We start from the raw sequence: 22,812 nt of genomic DNA, 5'->3' as shown, positions 1-22,812 counted from the left end.
GTCCATTGTTAATGCTTTGAAATCGTTGCGTTAAACTCTTCTAGTATCCTACTAATATTATAAACGCGAAAGTCTGTATGGATGTTTGTTACTCTTTAACGCCGCTATTACTGAAGCGATTTGGCTGAAATTTGGAATGGAAATAGATTTTACTACATATGCTACTTTTCATCCCGGATAAAATCCATGGTTCCCGCGGGATTTGTGAAAAACTTAATTCCACACGAATGAAGTCGCAGGCGTCCGCTAGTAATAATGTGATAGAAGAAACAAGCTTAAAAAGAAAGAAAGAAATAAGAATGTATAATGTAATAAGAATTTAGGTAAATAGGATGAGGTTCAGTTAATTGTTGTAATGGTATGAAAACATGGTTTCCATACAATTCCAAATTCCAAATTTGAACTGTTTAGAAAACAAAGAATATACAACATATTTCCTTGTCTCGATTTTTACAAGTAAATTTAGCTCGAAGCAAAATGTTTTAGCAAAATGTTTTAACAACAAAATGTTGCAAACTTTAGTGAAATGTATTTTGAATATATTAAAATGCGAAAGTTTGTTTGTTTGTTTCCGCTTTTACTCGTAAAGTACTAAACTGATTAAAAATATCCTTTCACAAATGGCAAGCAACATCATGGGCAAGTAACATAAGTTTATAACTCGCTATTCCCACGGGAACGGGAACAATCCAATACAATACAAACAATAAATAAGTAGATCTGACTACACGAATGGCGTCTCTGCCGACAGTTAGCATTCAATACAAACACTCGCCTTGTCATAATAAAAATAGCAACCGTATTTTACAAGCTTTTATTCAACTTGCTACGTTTATTTTTACGTATGCGTCAAATATTGCAACTGAATTTCATGAAAGTTGATTTTGCGAACTCTTTTTAGTTTGGATACAATGCGTGGTCAGGGCTGCCACTCTAAATCCAATATGGCGGACTTCCATAGATGGCGGGTTTGTTATTTTTATGCTACCCTCATAATATGGGTATCAAGTAAAAGGTTCACGAGTACATACGTAACTTCGTAAACACCTCGAGCAATTGTCATTATTATTGTGCCGTGGTTAACAAATTATCGTAACACAATGTTGTCACTGCAAGTACACTATTATTCTCTAATTTATTTATAGTACAGGTGATAATTTATTATTTACAATAAAACTCCTGCTAATTAGTGCGCATGCAATTCTGTGTTTTTTGGTTAACCTTTTGTCCATTAAATTGAAATAAATAATACATGAGCCCTATATATGGAATGCAAGCTATGCTTACAACTATCTATGAAAGTTGCATGTTATTTTTTACTAGCGGACGCCTGCGACTTCGTCTGCTAATAATTAGTGTAAGATTTCGTCCCCATTATTTATCATTACATTTTACATTTTAACGATAGTCAATGTACCTATGACCGCGAAGATGACGAAAAAAGAAATTCAGCCGATTTCAATAACACAAAAACGTAGCCACACAAGTAAATATCGAACAATAACATTAATTAGGTCGGTAGGTTTTGTTGAACACAATTCAAAATAATTGAAGGCTTAGAAAGAAGATTAGGTTTGACTCTTTAGTTAAAAATAATGCTTTCTATAAGCAAATGCTACTAAACAAATATTGAACAAATATTGAAATATTCTCTCAATTTCTCCAGAATTCGACCATTAGATTTGTACATGATGACTAATTAACCGCTTCAAAATAAAAGAAATGAATAGAAAAGAAAGGAAAGACAAAAAAAAGGAAAGAAAAGAAAATAAAAGGGAAAATAAAAAGAAAAGAAAATAAAGGAAAGAAAGAAAAGCAAAGAGAATAAAGAGAAAGAAAAGGCAAAAAAATAAAAGAAACAAGGGAGAAAGAAAGGTAAGAAAAGAAAATAAAAAAGAGCGAACAGAAAGGCAAGAAAATAAAGATAACAAAAGAAGAAAATAAACAAGATAAAGAGAACGAAAAGTAGAAAAAAGAAAGGAAAGAAAAGAAAAAGAATATTTTTTAAACCGTGAACATAACTTGACTTGAAAGCTGACAGACTATCATAAAAAGGTCAACCCTCTCTTCTCTTTGTACTTTAGGGATAAAAAAAGCTTAAGTTTTGCTCCAAGGTACCATTTATCATAATACCAAAATTCATCTTCGTATGTTTAGCCGTTTTGCCGTGAAAGGTAACAGACAGACAGACAGACAGACTTACTTTCGCATTTATACTAAGTCTTGAAATTCCATCATCAAGTGTGAGAAATTGAAGGCAAAGGGAAGGAAGAAACGGGTGAAAGTCAATTGTTCTTTAAAAGAAGAAACGGTGAACGTTTTCCTGCCTTTTTGGATAAACACTTCTGCGTAGGTGTTTTTTAAGAAGATATTTAAAATGTTATTATTTTTGTACACATTAACTTTATTCCAATGACGTCGGTAAGAATAAAGTTATGAGAAAATCCAGAATTAAATTTTTGAATGAAGTCTCCGGTCAAAAATTTTAGTTTCTAAAAAGGAACCGAAAACTTGCAAATCGTATATACACTTCCGAAATCTCAGTATTCTCGTTGTAGTTTGCGTGAACGAAGACTACGAGCGATAGCAATCTAGCAATCAGAAGTAGCGTGACATAATTATCGTGTCATCTATCGATACTGTAATTAGTTATCTCCGATAACTTGGTCCACTATAGAGAAAACTAATTAATGAACTTTATAATTTCTTTTTTAAAAATATTCCGTACTTACATTTTCGTATTTTAATGCGTCAAAGTTCATTTGTTCAAGATTAACAGAGATCATCGCGAACAGACACAAACTTCGACTAATATTTATGACTAGCTGACGCCGCGCGGTTTCACCCGCATGGTTCCCGTTCCCGTGGGAGTACAGGGATAATATATAGCCTATAGCCTTCTTCGATATGGGCTATCTAACATTAAAAGAATTTTTCAAATCGGACCAGTAGTTCCTGAGATTAGTGCGTTCAATCAATCAATCAAACAAACAAACTCTTCAGCTTTATATATTGGTATATATATTAGGATATAGATTAGTATAGATAGAATAACTAACTGATTGACAAGCGAACAATTTGAAATTGGTACAGTAGTATTCTTGAATTTGAAGTTAGAATGGTCAAACATTTCAAAGTAGGTGAAGTTCAGTATTTATAATTATATTTTGTTGTGTATAGATTATATATGTATAGATTTTGTTAAAGATAAATTTGTATCCACAATTTTATTATAATAATTCTTATTATACTCGTATATGAGTATGTGACGCATTTCGGAGCCTTTTGTGGGATACAGTTTCAGTGGGCGAATACAATTTATCAACTTCAACCTCCAACAACGTAAAAATATAATTAAATATGGTATATTTAGTTGGAAAAAATTGCCTGGTTTTACTTTTAACTAGCTTTCGCACCCCTTTTCTCTTACATAATTTCGGATTATGTTTCAGTGGTTCTAGCTCGCGAATTCGTCGGCGTTGAGTTTTTAATTAGGTCGGTAGGTATTATTTAAAATCCTCTCATCAAGACCTCTTAGTTGATGTGTCACATGACGCAATTAGACATTTTTTTTGTGTTTTCCATCTTGCCCCCCCAAACCTTTAAATTCTAAAATTTTACATTTCTGAGGTTTTCCGGAAATCTTCAATTCCAACAAACTATATTTTTAAGATGCTTTTATCAAGACCTTCCATTTGATGTATCACACAATGAAGTTTGTAAAAGTTTTTTTTTACAACTCTCAATCTCACCCTTCAGAAGTGCCCCCATATTCAAATTTTACCTATTCACGATCAATCCCTGTATTTGGGTCACACGATTTGATATGTGTACCAAATTTTAACTGGATTGGTCCAGTACATTCGGAGAAAACAGAAAGACATTAAAATGTGCGCGAATGATATTATAAGGGTTCCGTTTTTGTACTACGTACGTTCGGAACCCTAAGAATAATAAAAAATGTAAAAATCACGGCAAAATCGAATGTAGTTTGAATGCTACAGCATACCAATCTTCTATTTCTTTCTCTGTCTACGATTTAAGGCACATTATCCGTCAAACTGTCAATCGTATGTTGTTTTCGTAATATCTTGTCATGACAGTTTTCGGACGTGCTTTGTTTTACTAATTGTTCATATTTTTTGTGATAAATTATTATTAACAAGTATTTTTCTTCTTTATCTAATAGAAATGATATCGCGATAATGCTTATGGGTGTACCTCATTATGTACTTATACCTAAAAAGTATCCTACTTAATAATCCAAGTTACAAGCCTACATTCCGTTTGCTAGATCGAATCCTAATTTTAGCAACAGTTTTTGCGTGATTGAGTAACACATTCAGATATACATTCTGGGGCGACTGGCGAGTGCGTGAATTAGGATTTTGCTTCTACAATATACTTATATTTAATTAAAAAAAAAAAACTTTTACAATTAACTAAATGAGTACTGAAAGATGACCTATCTATTAGCTACAGTCGCTCCATATTCCTATTTAGATCTCGTGTCGAATATTTGTTAAGTGACGCTAAGTGGTTTTGTGTGACAGGTATTAATCTTTTAACATCACCATCATCGTCAGTCATTATTTAAATACCCACTACGTTGCCACAGGGTCAGATTTGAGTGATAAACATTGGTTATCACTATCACATGTTAATAAACACCACAGAATTTATAACTTCAGTCGGGAATACTAAGAATTACTTAGAATTAAAAATCCAACACAACCCAGTATCCCAGGCTCTGTAACCTCATACGCTTGCCTCAATGAGACAGTATAAACTTTTCCAATTTTGCAATATTAATATTATCCCACCCGTAAAGTTAATTGCGATCGACTACGTTTTTACCACATTGTGTTCTATATTCACAAGATATAGTTTGAATTAGTTTAGGTTTCAGAACCCGTTCTCGGTCCTTATTAGAATTTTACAATGTTTTTAATGAGAATAAATCAATAGGTTCGCTGTTGTATAAAACTAAGTAGATTTTTGCATATAGGCAGTTTAGATGCCCAGAAATTCTAATCACATTTTTATTTGTGAAAATAATCTGGTAATTGTAATATTTTTATAAAACTAAATTGTATTTTTATCACGTCACCGCAAACACCAATCATAAACTGTGACGTCATTCGCTACAAGGCATCGGTTTGTGATTGGCTGTTATCTCTATGAATGACGTCACTTGCTAATGTGTTGTGTTTCGGCGGCAAAAATTTTATGTAGATATTTTATTATTTATATTAAATCTTTTACTGGTTATTATTGACGGGACAAAATAAAATATAGCTTATAATACTTCCATAATTCAGTTTAAACACAGTTTACAAAAGAGGCAAGTAGCCTATTCGCTACAATTTATAGATGTCTACGTAAAGGTGCTTTAGTATAAAGTTCAACAGTTACAAATATGGCTTCTTGAAAGGACTGACATTTCTAGGTTAGACAGCTTAGGTTGGAGAAGTCTAACGGACAAAGGGACGTACAATGGACTACCAGGGACATAACTGTACAATGTTCTTGTATTTGTTCCGTCGGTATGGAACGCTTGTGAACGTCGCTCGTTTGAAATGTATCGTTTCTTATCATCTATTAAATATACTAAAAGACCCGGTGTGGTTCTGTCTAAATGTTTGCATACGATTATTCGTAGACTTATAATTATTTCCTTTTACAAACATTCAGGTGTTGTGCAGGGAGTTAACAGTTTGCGGCTATATATTCCCATGTATGTGTAGCTTTAGAAAACGAGGTCCTAAGTTTTGAGTCCTTGGTCAGTCTGGCATGAAATATTTAGCTTTTCTCTCTTTTCAATTCTGAGTGAAAATTCTTAGCCTGGAGTTGGGAAGTTAGTTGTTACGCCCTTTCAGGTTTTTACAAAATCAAATATTATTATTAACATAAAATCGTCAACCTGCATTGGAATAGCTTAGTAAGCTAGTTAGTAAAAATAGAGAAATATCATAAAATACCTACCCGATAGAAGAAGTCTACTATAATTTAATATATCGAAAAACTAAAGTCCTATGTTCACACGGGCATCGCCTTAGTATATAATATATTCAAAAGAACTTTTTCTGTAAGTAACGACTGTAAGCTGCAATTTAATCTATACCAGACCGCTACTACCTACATCTAAGTATATTTACACACTGGCTTTTGCCGGAGTTAATTCCAGATCTTCTATCGATTTTGTCCACAAGTTAATTAACTATGCATCGTATTTGCGGTTACATTGAGCACAATAAATTGATGTGCCAAACTGAGATACATATATTAATGTAGGTTCAATTCAATGTTTTATAAATACCACTATTCGTGATGGAATGATAATGATAGTGTAGATGACATCTCCAACAGCCGATGGGTTACCACATCAGACCAGCTACCTATGGACTATGTGGACGCACCCAAATTCACCAACAAAATTGTCTGTCGTTTTTTGAGAGCGACTAAGTAAACTTACATATTAAAAAAATATTTATTGAACACCAATAAATATATTATATGTATTTACACTACAAGTTAGTACTTACAAATGAAACATAACTACATATTTTAGTGAACTGGAAGTTGTTGACCGTTTTTATGGCATTTAACTTTAACACAAACCGGCATTTTCAAGAAACGAAAACACTTTCTTTACACGAAAAAAAAAACGATTAGAACAATGAAACATCGATTCGCATTAGATCGTTGATCTTATACTTTGATAGACGGGTAACGTCTAGCGAGACCGGTCCCTATATAATTCGTCTGAGGCGTCCACTGACAAGCATAGGCTTCCAAATCCTGTAAAGGTGTGGAGACTTTGACAACAGGACGTTTAGTACGGTTAGAATCCGTAGTATTAAATAATTGGCGCGCAACACTGTACGCGAAAAGGAAACGACCAATAATTTTCGACGGTGAAGATAAAATTAGTCATTAGGAGCAAATATTCTACAGGAGTCATTATAAAGTGTAATGATACAAAACGTTTAGATAATGACAAAACGTTTTTAATCAGATGCCTCTATAAATTTGTTCAAATATTCGTTAACTGTTGCATCATTTAACGTATATTTGAACATATCCAATCAATCGATGTTAAATGATGCGTTTGAATCCAATTCTTGGACGTAATGTTCTTAGGTAGAAGCGAATACTTAGATGTATTACTTGTAGCATCCAATAATTTTAAAAGACGAAACGATAGAACGAAAGGAAGTGTAATGATAGATAATGATACAAAACGTTTAAATAATGACACAAAACGTTTTTATTCAAAAGCCTCTACATTTTCAAATAGACGTTAAATGTTGCATGTAAATGATAATGATTGTTGCATGTAAATTCAATAAGTCATTGTTAAATGTTTCGTTTGAATCCAATACTTAAACGTATTACTACATAGTATCTAATAATCCCAATAAATAAAGCAAGGAATTGTAATGATAGATAATGATACAAAACGTTTAGATAATGACACAAAATATTTTTATGCAGATGTCTCTAAATTTTCAAATAGACTTTAAATGTTGCACCAATGTGAATCCAATCAAATTCTGCTTTCAAAAAAGTGGTTGAAGCGAAACTTGGACGTTCAAATAAGTGGTTGAAGCGAATACTTGGACGTATTACTACGACGTATCTAATAACCTCAATGGACGAAACAAGGAAGTGTAATGATGGATAATGGTACAAAACGTTTCGATAATGACACAAAACGTTTTCATTCAGATAGCTCTACATTTTCAAATAGATGTTAAATGTTGCATGTGAATCTAACCAAATCCTGCTTTCAAATACTTGGACAATGGACGTATTACTACATAGTATCCTATAATCTCAAAGGACGAAACCAGGAAGTGTAATGATAAATAATGATAGAAAACGTTTCGATAATGACACCAAACGTTTTGATTCAGATCCCTCTACATTTTCAAATAGACGTTAAATGTTGCATGTAAATCGAATGAATCAATGTTAAACGATGCGTTTTAATCCGAGTGCCCCTACATCACGGAATAGTATTTTGTATTTACAGGTTAGTTGAGAGGAAAATTTAAAGCTCCATTTGATGCAATTTACCATAATGCGAGCTCGTATACGAGTGTGATTAAGTTTTGAAGTGAATTGCAATCCAACGCTTAATACATTAGCAGAAGATACGTACGTATTCCACATGGTACAGTTATTTCTCTACAATTTCGGGAAAATGCAATTACTCATAGATATACCGCCTCGTTGGTCTAGTATAGCGGTTAGCTACAGTAGCTTCGGATAAGAAAGAGTTTGTATATAAAATAAAAAATATTACTACTCGATAAAAGAAGATATTTACAATAAAGCGGTTTTAAAACCGACTTGAAAAAAGGAGGCGGTTCTCAATTCGAGTGTAGGCATGTTTTTTTTTGTTGGTCAATCTTCAGTGGACATATTTAGTTATCTGACGCGCCAAAGTTTGGAACATGGCTTGGAAGTTAACTCCACAGTTGTACCGCTCGCTCGCCCGTTGACTCGCCATAATATCACATACAAAAGATTGAGCAGCATAAACATGAATAAATATTTCGTTTATGGTCTAATGACCTGTATCATGTCAGGTACATGATACATTGTTTTATAAACAAGACTTTGGTTCCCAAGTTCAGAAAATGCAAGAATTCATAATTTTGGCTCAGTTCTCTTCTGATAGAGACAATATCATCAAGTGCGAGAGGATTACCAGCAAAATCTCTCTATAACTTGCTTAATGACCTTGGTCTCTAGAACTGCAGCCAGTTCTATATAAGAGCGTGTATTCAAAGCTGCTTACCAAATTTGGCTAGGCAGGAGTGTCAATCGATTTACAAAGAATTCTTTAACCCTACTTCCTTGGATTACAAGTTCAGGAATCTCCTCGGAGTTTTTCTCTCTACCACGTGATGGACCCGGCACCCACACGGTGAATCCATGGAAAGCTAAGATATTCGTCTTTCTCTTTCTAAAATAACAAAGCGATCTAAACACCTACTTCTGAAAACGATTACACAATGCCATTCACTGCTTTTTAATCTCATAATCTTAAAATCAAGTTAAAACAAACATCTGAAATTGACCAGTAATTCTTGTAACTTTGTTGTTTTTGACTTTCGAGTAATTTTCCGATACTAAAGCGTTTTACACTAAATGGCCGCGGTGAAGCAGTTTAAAATATCTGGCGACCGCTTTTAAAGTGACGGCGGCAATACTACGCAAAAAGCGGCGCCGGATGAAATTTTAATCGAACTCCACGTCATGTTTCTGAACGTGACAACAGTAGGTTTGAACAAAAGCCTCTATATAATACAAAGGGGTGGTGTTTTATTTCAAACGCTTCAACTTATAAAGTGTTACTCGTCGATTATCTATCTACCTACACGAACTAACTGTGACCGCATAGAAGAAAACATGATAAACGGTTTCGATAAAAGTGTCTGTTCCAACTTTGGCTTTACTCATTAAGGGAATTGTAAAAATACGTTAACCTTGAAACATATTTGTAGACTGGTCAATCCCCCGACTGTTTTGTAACATAAATACCATAAAAACTTCAGTTTCTGAAGGACAAACTGAACTTGAATCTTTCGTGGTGGTGTGTTAAAACTTAAAAGCTAAATACACATACACTCATATTAACAAATATTTGTTAAGAACCTCAATTTTCTTCAAAGTAATGTGGACTTAATCACTATGCTTAAAGTTAACTTTACTTTGAAGAAAATTGTGGTTTAAATTCGAATCTGTGTTTATAATTAAGGCATACATTGAAATACAGAAAATGAAAACGTTTCATTCAAAGCAATATTATGTACATGGTAGTAAAAATAAAGCGTGGGCGTTAACGGGAGAAAACTGATTACATTGATTAATTTTGTAGCCCATCCGTACGATACATTTTTCAAGAGCAAATATTGTGATATTTATATTTTTCATATTTAAACAAGCCGACCCGGCAAATGTTATTACAGTTTATTTGTATTTTCTTTTGTGTCGGCACGTTGCGTTTCGTGTATTACGAACAATCGTCTAATATCTCAATTTGATAGGTCGTATTTAAAATGTTAACGACCACTAATCTGGATTATTTATATATGGTGCTAGCGGATGCCCGCGACTTCGCATAAAACCCTGGACTAAGACATTTCTTCAAAACATATAATTATTAATACAATTAAAGTGTCTGTCTAGACAACCTATTCATCATAATCGTCTCTTCTCAGAATGAGAGGGGTTAGGCCAATTGTCCACCACGCTGGCCCAACGTGGATTGGCAGACTTCACAAAGAAGACTTAAAGAATTAAGAAAATTCTTTGGTATGCAGGTTTCCACACGATGTTTTTCCTTCACCGTATGAGACACGTGATATTTAACTTCTTAAAATGCACACAACTGAAAAGTTGGAGGTGCAAGTCCCGGACCGGATTCGAAACCTCACCCGCCGGAATCGGAGGCAGAGTTCATATTCACGGCTATCACGAATCTTAACATTCAACATTAATTCCAACAAAATCAACGGTACCCGTGGGATCTTTAAAAAACCGCAAAGACAAAAATTTCGTAAGGACAAAATCGCGAACATCCGCTAGTATGAAATAAACCACTTGAATTACTGTCAATTAATGAAAAAGCTCATTAAATCCGTTGCGTAATTTAAAAGATCTAAGCGTAGCGTAGAAACAGCGTCACTTTTTTGTCTTTGAGACTTTTTGTTTTAAGATTGAGGTTTTGAGGTTTATTTTTCAACATTGTTCTCATGAAACAATACTCGTATAAAGTAATAGTTCTGTGGATTCAAAAGTTATTAAAAACGGTGATTGTAGTTTTAAACATAATCTCGTTTGACACGTCAAAACATCTCTATGACAGGCTGTTTTCATTAAAGTAGGATAAAACCAGGACAGTTGACCCAGTTTTTAAATAACCTTCTTATTTTAAAACTATCGAGATAAATGAGTTAAGATTTAATTTTTTGTTTGTTTCGTTTTACGACTTTACACAAATACTACTTGACTGATAATTTTCACCATTACAGTTTAGTCCAAGGCTTCTCAAAGTTTTGGCTCCACGAATTCCTGTTAAAATTTCCATGTGACAGCGAAGCCCTTACTAACTAATGGATATCACCCCAAAAAAAAAAAAAATTGACTGTTGAAGAAAATAAGGTTTTTATTTGAATAAAAGGTAGCACATAAAGTATCAAAAGAAATGTCTTTGTAATATTAATGTGATGGGTGTACTTGTTTCTTGTCGCAAATGGATTCAATGTTAGGAGTAATTTTGGACAATTTTAACCTCAATTCTGACTTGGTATCAGTTAAGTAAATCTTGTGGCGAATCCCCTGCCGCCGAATGGCGAACCCCTAGGGGTTCGCGTACCCCACTTCGAGAAACCTTGGTCTAGTCGACATATCCAAAAACGTTAAATAATGATACCGCGAATAAAAATTATTTATTAATCTTTAATTGCTTATAACATTTGCAATTGTTGATGTGCGACTATGAAATTTTCGCACTTTTTATACAAGTAAAATCCATTAAATGTATTTTTATACGTCACGTTATACTCGTACATCACTATTTAATATTTTATGAAACATATTGACCGGCATTTAATTTGTTTATTCACTTCTAAGAAGAATTACACATACTTTAATGGGGGTCGGGTATTCTGCCAAGGGAGAGCAATCGTGATAAAACTATGTACATAGCGAAAAGGACGTGACGTGATAAGAAAAAACCACTAAATTGCGTAAATACCTGTTGTTTCTTTGTTACAACAGAATTGAATACTAAGAACTGATTATAAGGAGTCGGTTCAAGGAACTGACTAGATTGTACTCTTTCTTTTCATAATTGCCCAGTATAATAATGGAAAAGCGAAGAGTTCATGCAAATCAATTTCTGATTTCTATATACTTTAAGTCACCTTGAAATCATTAATCCATTCTTGGAACAGTACCTACTTATAAAGAAAGTTTACCGGGCCTCGTATCGGTAGTCGATTAATAAAACACGTGGCTAAAATTTTCGTACCAGTTTTTTTTCTATTTTCACGTAAAAGTTACTGAAATACAGCACATAAAAGTTTTTTCTTTTCAATGTAATAAAAATAGATTAGAAGAACATTACAGATATTTAAAAAAAATATTTTAGGGTATTTGAACTTTACTCTGAATATTCATTAAATTCTGTGCGTCATGATTACAATTTTCTGGCACTTAACGGATATGTCAAGGAAGATATTCAAATTTTAATTATAATGAAGGATCAGACTAACATTTAGTGAAATTAACGTGGGCACCCATTACTTGATTTAAACAATTTGGCTTTTGAAGTCCATTATTAAATTAAAGATACATATAAAAGTGAAAGCTGATTTTCATTAAATTTTGTATCAAAATTACAATTTGCTGGCACTTCAAAGATGTGTCAAGAAAGTTAATATCCAAATTGTAATTATAAATCCGGAAAATTTCAGACTGAAATTCAGTGGGCGCACAATATTGCAGGCGTCCGCTAGTTTAAGATAAATATTTAAGTGATAGCTGAGTGACGTTCTTAATTTAATTTAATTTTAATTTAATCTCTTATTATCAACATTTATGAAACTAATGAAGAAGGTAGAAATATGCTGAAATAACTGAGTGACATTGAATGGGGATGATGACTAGGTTTGAATATATTGATTTTTATGATACATTCGGGTAAATAAGGTCAATGTTAACTAATTTATACATAAAAAGCAAAGATTGACTGGATATTTGCAAAATAAATAAGATTATAAAATTTCAAAATCTACTAAAAATATTTTGTCGTAATTAGATGAAAATTCATACAGTTTTAGCTTCATTACATTAAATGTGACATTTTTTAATAAATGAACTATGAACATAAACGCAGAAATAACAAAAATATTAGTAATTTTGTTTAAACGCCGATACAAATCTAACGATCATTAATTGCCTACGACGTCATAAGTTCGTACCATTTTGTATGGGGCGTTTTTCAGGAATCCGCGGCAGCGCCGCAAATCTGACCCTTTAAATCGCTGTAGCTCCGAAAGTAATGATCGCAGATACCTTGTTACTTTTACAAAATTGCTTTACTATTAGCGTACTCTTAATTTATATACAATTTAAAAAACTGTCATCATCCCTATTGTAATAATTTGAAACGGTGCTGTTAGTAGAAACGATAACCGCTGTAAATTAGTTCGTTTGAAAAACCATAAATTGCCAATACATTGCGGTTCATTTGATACTAATTAAATAGTTTTATTTTAGACTACCGAATACACCGCGGCTACACCCGCGTTGTTTGCTTTCCTTTAGGTATAAGGTGATAATATATAACCTATGTTACTTGCTGATTATATGTAGCTTGACATTGGGGATATATTTTTTATATATTTATTTATATATAGTTTTTTTTTTGAATATACAACTCGACATTGTAGACAATATTTAGGAATTATTTGTTTAAATAGATTAGTTCCTCACTTACAACGCACAAAAGCCGTTATAGCCCTGTGGATATGACCTCTGCCTCCGATTCCGGAGGTGTGGGTTCGAATTCGGTCCGGGGCATGCACCTCAAACTTTTCAGCAGTCAAAGTCCCGCAGTCAAAGCGTAACAAAAAAAGTCACTTTCGCATTTTGATATTGTATGATGAATTGTTTACTTACTACATTACTGATGAAGCATCTATTGATATTAAGTCTAAATAAGAGTTACGTACTCCTAGATAGCCTCTTGAAATGATACAGTTTACTGTAATACGAACGAAGACGTACAAACAACATACATTGCTGGCTTATAATGGATAAGAGAAACAGAACTAACGAGAAAATATCTTGCTATTTAATATCTTGCAATTCTAGCTTGCTTGGATAGTTTCAAACAATTGCCAGCGACTGTGGAGTATGAGATATTGATAACAACGAAGTCGGATATTGGCAAGCTGTAGTGGTTTTCACAAACAGCGAACGATTTGTAGTGAATTTAATGTTTGATACGAGTTTAACACAATGGCAATTGGATATTCTATTTGACAAGTTAGCACATGACTGGGATTTCACCTTTGATGTTAAGTGACAATGCATTCTGTGATAGTAGCGGACTTGATTATTCTACCCAAATCCTAGACGGTTTCTTTTTTTTTTTTTATTTTTTACAAATTAGCCCTTGACTGCAATCTCACCTGAAGGTAAGTGATGAAGCAAGTTTAATATGGAAGCGGGCTAACTTATTAGGAGGCGAATGAAAAATTAGAATCCGACCGAAACTGGTTTTTTCGGCCGAAACCGAAACTCGCGTGGTCAAGTATAAAATTTCATAAAATAATGAAGTTTGGTGCATTTCACCCATTATTCTGCATTAATTAGGACATTAAATGGAAACACAGTATATTAAATGTAAGTCACAGTATTTATTTATAATAAGTTAATCATTTAATTTACATAATATAAAAAACTATATGGCCGAAACTCGGCTGAAACCAAAACCGAACTTTCAGTCGGACACTAATGAAAGTCCACACCCTTTTCGGTTTCTACGCGGCATCATACCGTACCGCCAAACGATCATCGTTTGGCGGTACGTTTTGCCGGTAGGACGGTAAATAGTCACGGCCAATGATTAACCACCACACCACCACCGCCACACCTGAGTCAATTGAGATAACAAGAAACCCGAGTTGGGAATCGAACTCAGAAAATCGGTCTTCGTTAACGGGTACTTCAGAGTCCTTGCTGTAAAACAACATTGTTTATAAAATGTTTCAACATTGAGAAAAAGTATGTACGTAGAATTGATTAATTGAAACGTCCGTTTTACATCCGATTGAGTGGCAAATACGAGTTTTATTTATACTGTAATAAATTGCATGCGTCGAAACTCTTTCAACTATTTGGCGTATTGCATTCAGTGTGATGTGTTTTAATTTCAAACCGACTATATTTTGTGTTGTGTATGGACTCGTCCCTGTTATGTGGGTGTGAGAGTAGGCTATCGAATTATAATTGGTGGATATGAAAAACAGTGAAGTCATTTGGTGATTGAATCTCCATTTTGGCGAGATATTAATTACTTAGGAGAACTGACTACAAAAAATAAAGGGCTTATCGGAAAAAATTAGTAAGAGTGACTCATTAGTGCGCTGCGTTACGTTGCGACGTCGCCGCGTCGATGTTGCGTCGTTTTCTATATAGTTTAAACTAGCCGAAGCGCCGCGGTTTCAACTATGTAGTTCCCGTTCCCGTGAGAATATGGGGATAAAATATAGCCTATGACACATACAAAGCATTCTAGTGGTAAATAAAATTGAATTATTGGTTCAGTAAATCTAGAGATTACAATACCACAAATCGTGACCTCTTTACACAATCATATTATATTAGTTTAGATGACATGTCACATTAAAGCGTTGCGTTGTCGCAGGCGACGAAACTTGATGCTCTTTTGTTTCGTATGCATTTTTGAGACTGGCTGAGTTGTTTTTTGAACTACTACGACGGGCGTCAACTTGCGTTGGTCCGTTGTGACGAGGCAACGCAGCGTACTAATGAGGCGACCCACCCATGTGCGAACTTCGTACCCATATGTGTATGTACAGTGAGTAAAGATAAGAATACATTTGTCCAGGTTATATGCAGACATGGTACATAAAAAACGCTTTGAAAACTAACAATATGTATGGGAATGATAGATCCGAACGACATCTTGATCACAATCACGTGGCCTCTCGATAAGGAATGTCATGTCCATATACATGTTTATGTAAGAATTTTAAATTTTCGAAGCGTTAGCGTTTGTAGAAAAAGAATCGGCGTGCCACCTGGCCACATGTCCTGGTTAGCCTGCTACGTTTAGTAATATAATGATAATAATCTGGTGAAAGCTCAAAAGGATAAACTTACTTGGACATCGCTCACGAGATTTCCGCTACGTAGAATGTTGAGTCAACCATTATTGTCCCGATAGTCGTTTCAGTCAATGGTCTTATAAAGATACGACCTTAAGAAGCTTTTGGTTGACTGTTCGATCAATGGTCGGATACAGAAAGCAAATCCTTGAGACGGCGCGTATTGTGAGGAGGTTCCTCTCTTTGGAGCAGTTTTAAATTTTCATTTTAGTAACTCACCCGCGTGGTTCCCGTTCCCGTAGGAATATGGAGATAATATATATATGGCCTATATATAGCCTTCCTCGATAAATGGGCTATCTAACACTGAAAGAATTTTTCGGACCAGTAGTTCCTGAGATTAGCGCGTTCAATCAAAAACAAACAAACAAACAAACAAACAAACTCTTCAGCTTTATAATATATATAGCTATAGATTGAATGTACTACGTATGTAAACTTGTACACTTCCCGATGTTTGTAAATTGGTGTTCGTTCATCGAATTTTACTGCCCATATTTTTTTCATACCGGAGGCTATATATGAAAAATCGTTTCTTTTCGTGTCTATTTTTTGTATTTACAATGTTGCTGGTGAAATGTGTGAGAGGTGCTGAATTTTCGATACAGGAAAAAAAATTTAAAGTGTGCACATTCCAACTTTTTTCTTCAAAATGTTTATTAATATTTGCCCACTTGCCTAAATTTACTAATGCAGCCATTTATATTGACTTGGTATTAAAATATCTGATTTAACTTTTTTTTAAACTACGCTACTCAGAGATCTTTAGTAGATATATAATTTTATCTATATCTATTAATTACGGGACACTCAGTATATTCCGGACTCTGTCAAAAAGCTTTTAAATGATTTATGAGCATATTTACGAACGAAAATAGAAAGGATACTTTTTGGGACAGCCGGTATATAGCTCGTTATACGTCATACAGTTTTGGGCCACGTCGCAGCAACCGCACACACTCACACAATAATTATTATGTGATATGTCTACCCGCTAATGATTTTTTTCTTTCTGTTTTTTGTTTTTTAGTTTTAATACTCTAATTATAATAACTAGTGCACAGTAAAACCAACTGTGGTTTATATTGCACTATGGTTAGACTTAATTTGAATGTGTATTTTGTAGAATAATAAATAAATTAAATGAAGTTGTTAAAATTAAATAAATTAGAGTAAAGTTATCTTTTATAAATTCAGTGATTTTACCTATTATAAATTGAGTATACCAACTGTTTAAAATTTCAATTAAACATGTTCGTATGAATTAAAAGTTGCACGTAGGTATTAGATACAAACAATACAGTGTTTGTGCTCGAATATTATAGTTATAGTATTGTCCATAAAACATTAGCATTTTGTCATACGACATTCTATGAATTCATGTTTGTTGTTAAACTAGTTCCAGCTTATATTAACTTTTGCCTGTACCTAAATATGACGCTGGGTAGTTTCGTCCTTCATATTGTTATACCAAGTTGAAACGTGAATTGTTGACTTGCAAAGTACGTACCTATAAATCCTGTAGGTTTAATTTTCTGGCAAAACTTCGCCGTAGTCCCCCAATCCTATATACCTGCTGTAGCAGTTGGTAGGTATTATTGTAGATATCTTGGTACCTACTATATTCTTATCAAGTAAGGTTTGAAGTTATGAAAGATTTTTGGATATTTGTCCGTTTTAAGGGTTGATACACTTAATATAATTTGAATTGCTTCGTGTGATGTGTGAGTGTGACCTCATTCTATAAAACAACAGTCAAATTAAATTTCAATAATTTCATAGATTACTAGCAGACACCACGCGGTTTTACTCGCGTGGTTCCCGTTCCCATAAGAATACGGAGATAAAATATAGCCTATAGCACTTGGGAATAGTGTAGCTTCCAAACAGTGAAACAATTTTTCAAATCGGTTCGTTAATTCCAGAGCCTAATTAAAACATACAAACAAACGTTCAAATCTTTCCCTTTATAATATTAGTATAGATGTGTCTGCAATGGCCAGGCCTTATTCCTTTTATAAAGCTAAAATCATCAAGTTAAACTTTATAAACTTGGTACTCTAGTAAGCATATCTCGTGAAGAGAAAATGACATATTTTCACTCAATAGCGTCGAACCGGAGATATCACTATCTCTTTCGTTGCGATGTCATGTAAGAGAGAGCGATAGTTCCGGTTCGGCCGCTATTGGTCGACTATGTCTTTGTCTTGTCTATACAAACTGTTTAAATATTATAGAGACTCGATTAAAGTTAAAGAGGTCGGACTAAAATCCGAAAGGTTAAAGGTTGGTCATTGTCATGTTTAAAAATACATTTATTATTTAAGTACATATTGAAATAAATTTACTGCAGTGATATTAAAAAAACTGAATCTGCATCTACCGAATATAAATGATAGACACGTAGCATGATAGCCAAACGTTAAGGTGTCAGATTATATTGCCCGCCGGTGATAACAGTGCGGTTGTATAACGTCCAGCTTTCGGTCAAATTACTATCGTATACACGATACATACGGGAATATATAGACTGTAAGTACTCGTAGCTATGTGGGGGTGACGTTAACCCGTTGTGACTAAACCACTTTACTATGCACTGGATTGTCAAATATTTGACTAATTCATCACGCTGAACAGTAATCGAACCAGTAAACCAACATAATTAGCATTTTCGGCGTATGCAAATGAAAAAGGTGTTTTGTGTACTACGTCGTTTGCTATGTTTTCGTGATATGGCCTACGGTTTAAAGGCCCAGGGAGCTCATTTGTCACAAGCTGTCAACCGATTGAGAAGTAGGCACAATATGTTGAAGTCCTAAACACTGGGTAAGGCACCTCGCGCACTAAGCGCCTACGACCATGACTAGTCGTTGGCTACGATTGTGAAAATTCAGACTTCTATTCACTCAATTATTTTCGATAAAAGGGAAAATACAAGCGATACTGCATTCGATGCGGAATAAAATTCCGAGTAGGTAAGGCGTATTTTTGTTTTCTGCAAGCTAAAATTGCAGTTTTTCTTAAAAATCTTGAAATATGGCCTCAGCTTGTTGACTAACGCAAAAACTATTAGTGATGTTGTAAATAAAAAAAAATCTTAAAGAAGAGAAAAAATACTAAAAAAATAACTTTAACACTCATTGAGAACACAAACTGCGATGTTGGCTTGCAGAAAATAAAAAAAATACGCCTTTCTCACAATTTTATTACGCGTCGAATGAGGTATCCCTTGTATTTTTTCTCCCATTCTAACCAATATTCGCAGGTTTAAATCTACCCGACAACTAATCCCACCAATGTCACGTAATAACATTAAACAATTAACCTTTACAAAATGCTTGAAATTTTTAGGTAATGAAGCTTAAAACCAGGTGTTGTTTGCGACTGCAACAAACAGAATTTATATTATGTAATCTAGTTTCAAACTCGTGTCAGGTAGGTGTTTCAAAGTCCTTAGCTTGTGTAATATTTCGAAACTATTCAGGGATTTCTGATAAGCTAACCTAAGCGCGGCGTAAATAAATAGAATTGATGCGAAATAGTTTCAAAGTTTGTACAGATTGGTTTATGATCACACTACCTACAACATTATTCACATGTTACGCGCCTGCATACTCATCAATACTCAAGTTGTTGTGGAAGTCTAAAGTTACATTCTCTCTTAAACTTTGCTTCAGCCATCTTAAGCTTGTCTTAACTTTTTATGAAAATGCATTATGCTAATAGTCCTTGGGCTCAGGAACAAAGTATTTATTCATGATCATACTACTCAAACTTTGTGTATGTCATATTTATGGCGACTCGATCAAAACAATGAACACAAACGAACCATGGCAGCGGGGCGTTTTCTTTCCAAGCTGTTTTACAGACTTTGGTCAATACTCAAGTTGTTGGGGAAGTCTAAAGTTACATTCTCTCTTAAACTCTGCTTCAGTCATACTACTCAAACTTTGTGTATGACTGAAGCAGACTACTCAGTCATACTACTCAAACTTTGTGTATGTCATATTTATGGCGACTCGATAAAACTATGAACAAAGGCGAACCATGGTGGCGTTTACTTTGGAGTGTTAACCCTCTGTCTGACAAGGCACTATATTTTGAATATTTTCTTTATCTCTTCTGCAATGACTCGACTCTCATCATCTCCTTTACCTTATTACTCATAAATAGGGTCAGCAAAATATGTCAATTTCTTCCATTCGCATCTATTATTCGTCAACTTATCATCTACTCCTTTTACACACGTCTACCCTTTTACTCCCGTAGTCTCTTTTTAGGCATTCCTCTCCTTTTATGTCCTTCCACTTGCAATTGGAACATTCTTCTGGCAATATGGCTTTCATCCGTCCGCATTACATGTCCATACGAAAGTAGTCTTTTACTGCTTATTTTTTCTGCCATTGGCGCCACTTTCAGACTTTGTCTTAAATGCTCTTTATTTGCAATCATCGACTCTGAGTTTGTTGAGGTTGTTGTTGTGAACCAAGTTTCAAAAAGGAGGAGGTTCTATGTTCGGCTGTATGTATAGTTTTTTAATGTTTTAAACAAACAAACAATCCGCCTTACAAAGTATTAAAGTATATGACGCTGTAGAAATATATTGTGTACGTTTGATGAGTATTTCTACATACTCGTAAGGATAATTATAATTTTTTCGCCATTCTTGTTAACTTCTTTGAATTAATTTTAATGTTTAGCTTACCTTTGACCATGACTAACCAGTATTACCTTGTAAATGAGGGTCGCACGTAGGAAAAGATGTAGTGAGACTTCGATATATTTTGCATTTCTGTTAACGCAGACAGAGTAGTACGAATACATCACTGTCGATGCAAATTAATGTATGGCCAAGGAATATTGGACAGGCGAGTCCGTCTAAAATTTTAAAAGGACTTTATTTTATTTTTCTTGTTTCAGCTGAGACTTGTAAACCTATTTTTTGCGTCATTTATTTACTTATTTCTATAGCAATCATGCACTTATATACATGTTACATGAGGCCCAGTCAGGGCATTGCTAATACTTAATATTATAATCTTAATCTATACATTCATTTAATAAACTAAACAATAGTCAATCATGTCTAGAGTTAAATGTCTTAAATATTAATTTATATGTCAAAAACAATGTCATGCGAATAAAATAATGTAATGTAATTTAATATTGTAATGTTAATAATAATTAATAGAGCAATAGAACGTCGAGGTATTGAGGTCTAATCTAAATAGTCTTTTATGTCGTAGATGCATTTTTCAATTAGCTATTTTTTTTTAATTTTCCTTTAAATAACGCCAGTTTATATTAAAATAATGTGGTAGAAATAGGTGCAAAAAGCATACCAGTATAAATCTCTAAGAAAATGCTGAAAGACCTAGATCTGACTAAAGCGGCAAATTCTGTATTACGGGTATTCAGAGCAGGGACAAAGACACTACCGAGAATGTAACTATTGACGCGCGTCGTCAAGAAACCCCTTAAATTTACACCCAGAAGACCTCAATAGATTGTTAATGTATAAAAGAATTTATTAATTAATCTACTGCTTCTAATGTAATAAACAATTTATAATATTTTGTTTAATATCTTATACTAAAAGGTAACTATAAAAGTTGTCATAGCAAAATCTCATCTCCTTCAGGAATAAAAGACTTAACTGCTTCCGCTTCTAGTAAGCGAGTGACCGTCTGAAACAGGAATTGCCGATATTGCTTCGGATTCTGTTTGAACAACGATTCAATAGTAACTTACTGAAACGGATACGGGGAATCGCTGCAACAAATTGTTAAAATAAATGTTAACACTTGGAGCACATATGCTAAAAATTTGTGCTAAAATAAAGTTGTTTTTTGTTTTTTGTAGAGCACAGTATTTGTAGTTTATTGCTAGAGTTTGTTCGCGTGAACTTCGGGTCAAATCCTAGTTCTGCATCGGGGTTAGCATGTTTTATAGTATCACTAACTTAAACGGTCCAGTGGACAAAGCCGTCCACTGGACGTTAAACAATGGGGTTAAATTTTCAAAAACCATTGCTTATAGTGTCTTAGATATGTGTATTTTAAAAGAGTTTGCACTGTGATCAGATTTTAATGATTGCTTAATGTAGGTATTTGCTTTCCGTGGGTGTGACTCTAGCTTTCCAACATTCCGATTCCGGTCTGCTACTATTATTATACATGTATTTTACTCTCACTCCCGGTACAAAATTAATTAATATATATTAAAAGTTACCTAAATTTAAATATACATATATTATTAACTTTGTATATGCGATGCGCCTATATCGTTGTTCTTCTTATTATTCAAGTCAAGTCAATCTCTATCCCAACTTCATGATCCTAAGTCACGATCCTAAGTCACTGTACCAACTAGTTTATTAATATCATCATCATCATCATTAACATCCCATATATGGCTTTCTATTGAGCACGAGTCTCTTATCAGAAATTAGAGGGGATAGGTCCACTACGCTGGCCCAATGCGGATTGGCAGACTTCAAACACTTAGAGAATTAAGAAAATTCTCTGTTATGTAGGTTTTCTCACGGTGTTTTTCCTTCACTGTTTCACCGTTCACCGTCAGAAAAGTGATATTTAATTTCTTAAAATGCACATAACTGGTAAGTTGGAGGTGCAATAGCCCCGGATCGGATTTGAAATCCGAATCGAAGGCAGAGGTCATATCCACTGGGCTATCACGACTCACATATTGAATAGAAATCATCGAGGTTGTATAAACAACATTTATATTAAATGGATTACATTTCTCTCTGCATAGTTCTAGGAGGGAAATTTCCAGATAAAAGGGGCGTTTACAAGTTCGCGGAATAAGTGCAATCGGAGTGAAAATAAATAAAAGGAGAGCGCGCTCGCCC

General features: G+C 34.1%; 2 protein-coding genes across 6 annotated transcripts in view; both read left to right on the top strand.

Annotated features, from left to right (window-relative positions):
* LOC112046796 (neurocalcin homolog) overlaps positions 1 to 22,812 on the top strand; it is a 174,912-nt gene that overhangs the window by 80,149 nt on the left and 71,951 nt on the right. The gene's annotated exons all lie outside the window — the stretch shown is intronic.
* The window catches only part of LOC112046795 (neuronal calcium sensor 2), a 164,946-nt gene that overhangs the window by 90,179 nt on the left and 51,955 nt on the right, over positions 1 to 22,812 (top strand). The gene's annotated exons all lie outside the window — the stretch shown is intronic.

This window comes from Bicyclus anynana, chromosome Z (assembly GCF_947172395.1).
Source record: "Bicyclus anynana chromosome Z, ilBicAnyn1.1, whole genome shotgun sequence".
In the NCBI taxonomy this organism is placed as follows: Eukaryota; Metazoa; Arthropoda; class Insecta; order Lepidoptera; family Nymphalidae; genus Bicyclus; species Bicyclus anynana.
The sequence above is the reverse complement of the archived record's forward strand: the minus strand, read 5'-3'. Positions and strand labels throughout refer to the sequence as shown.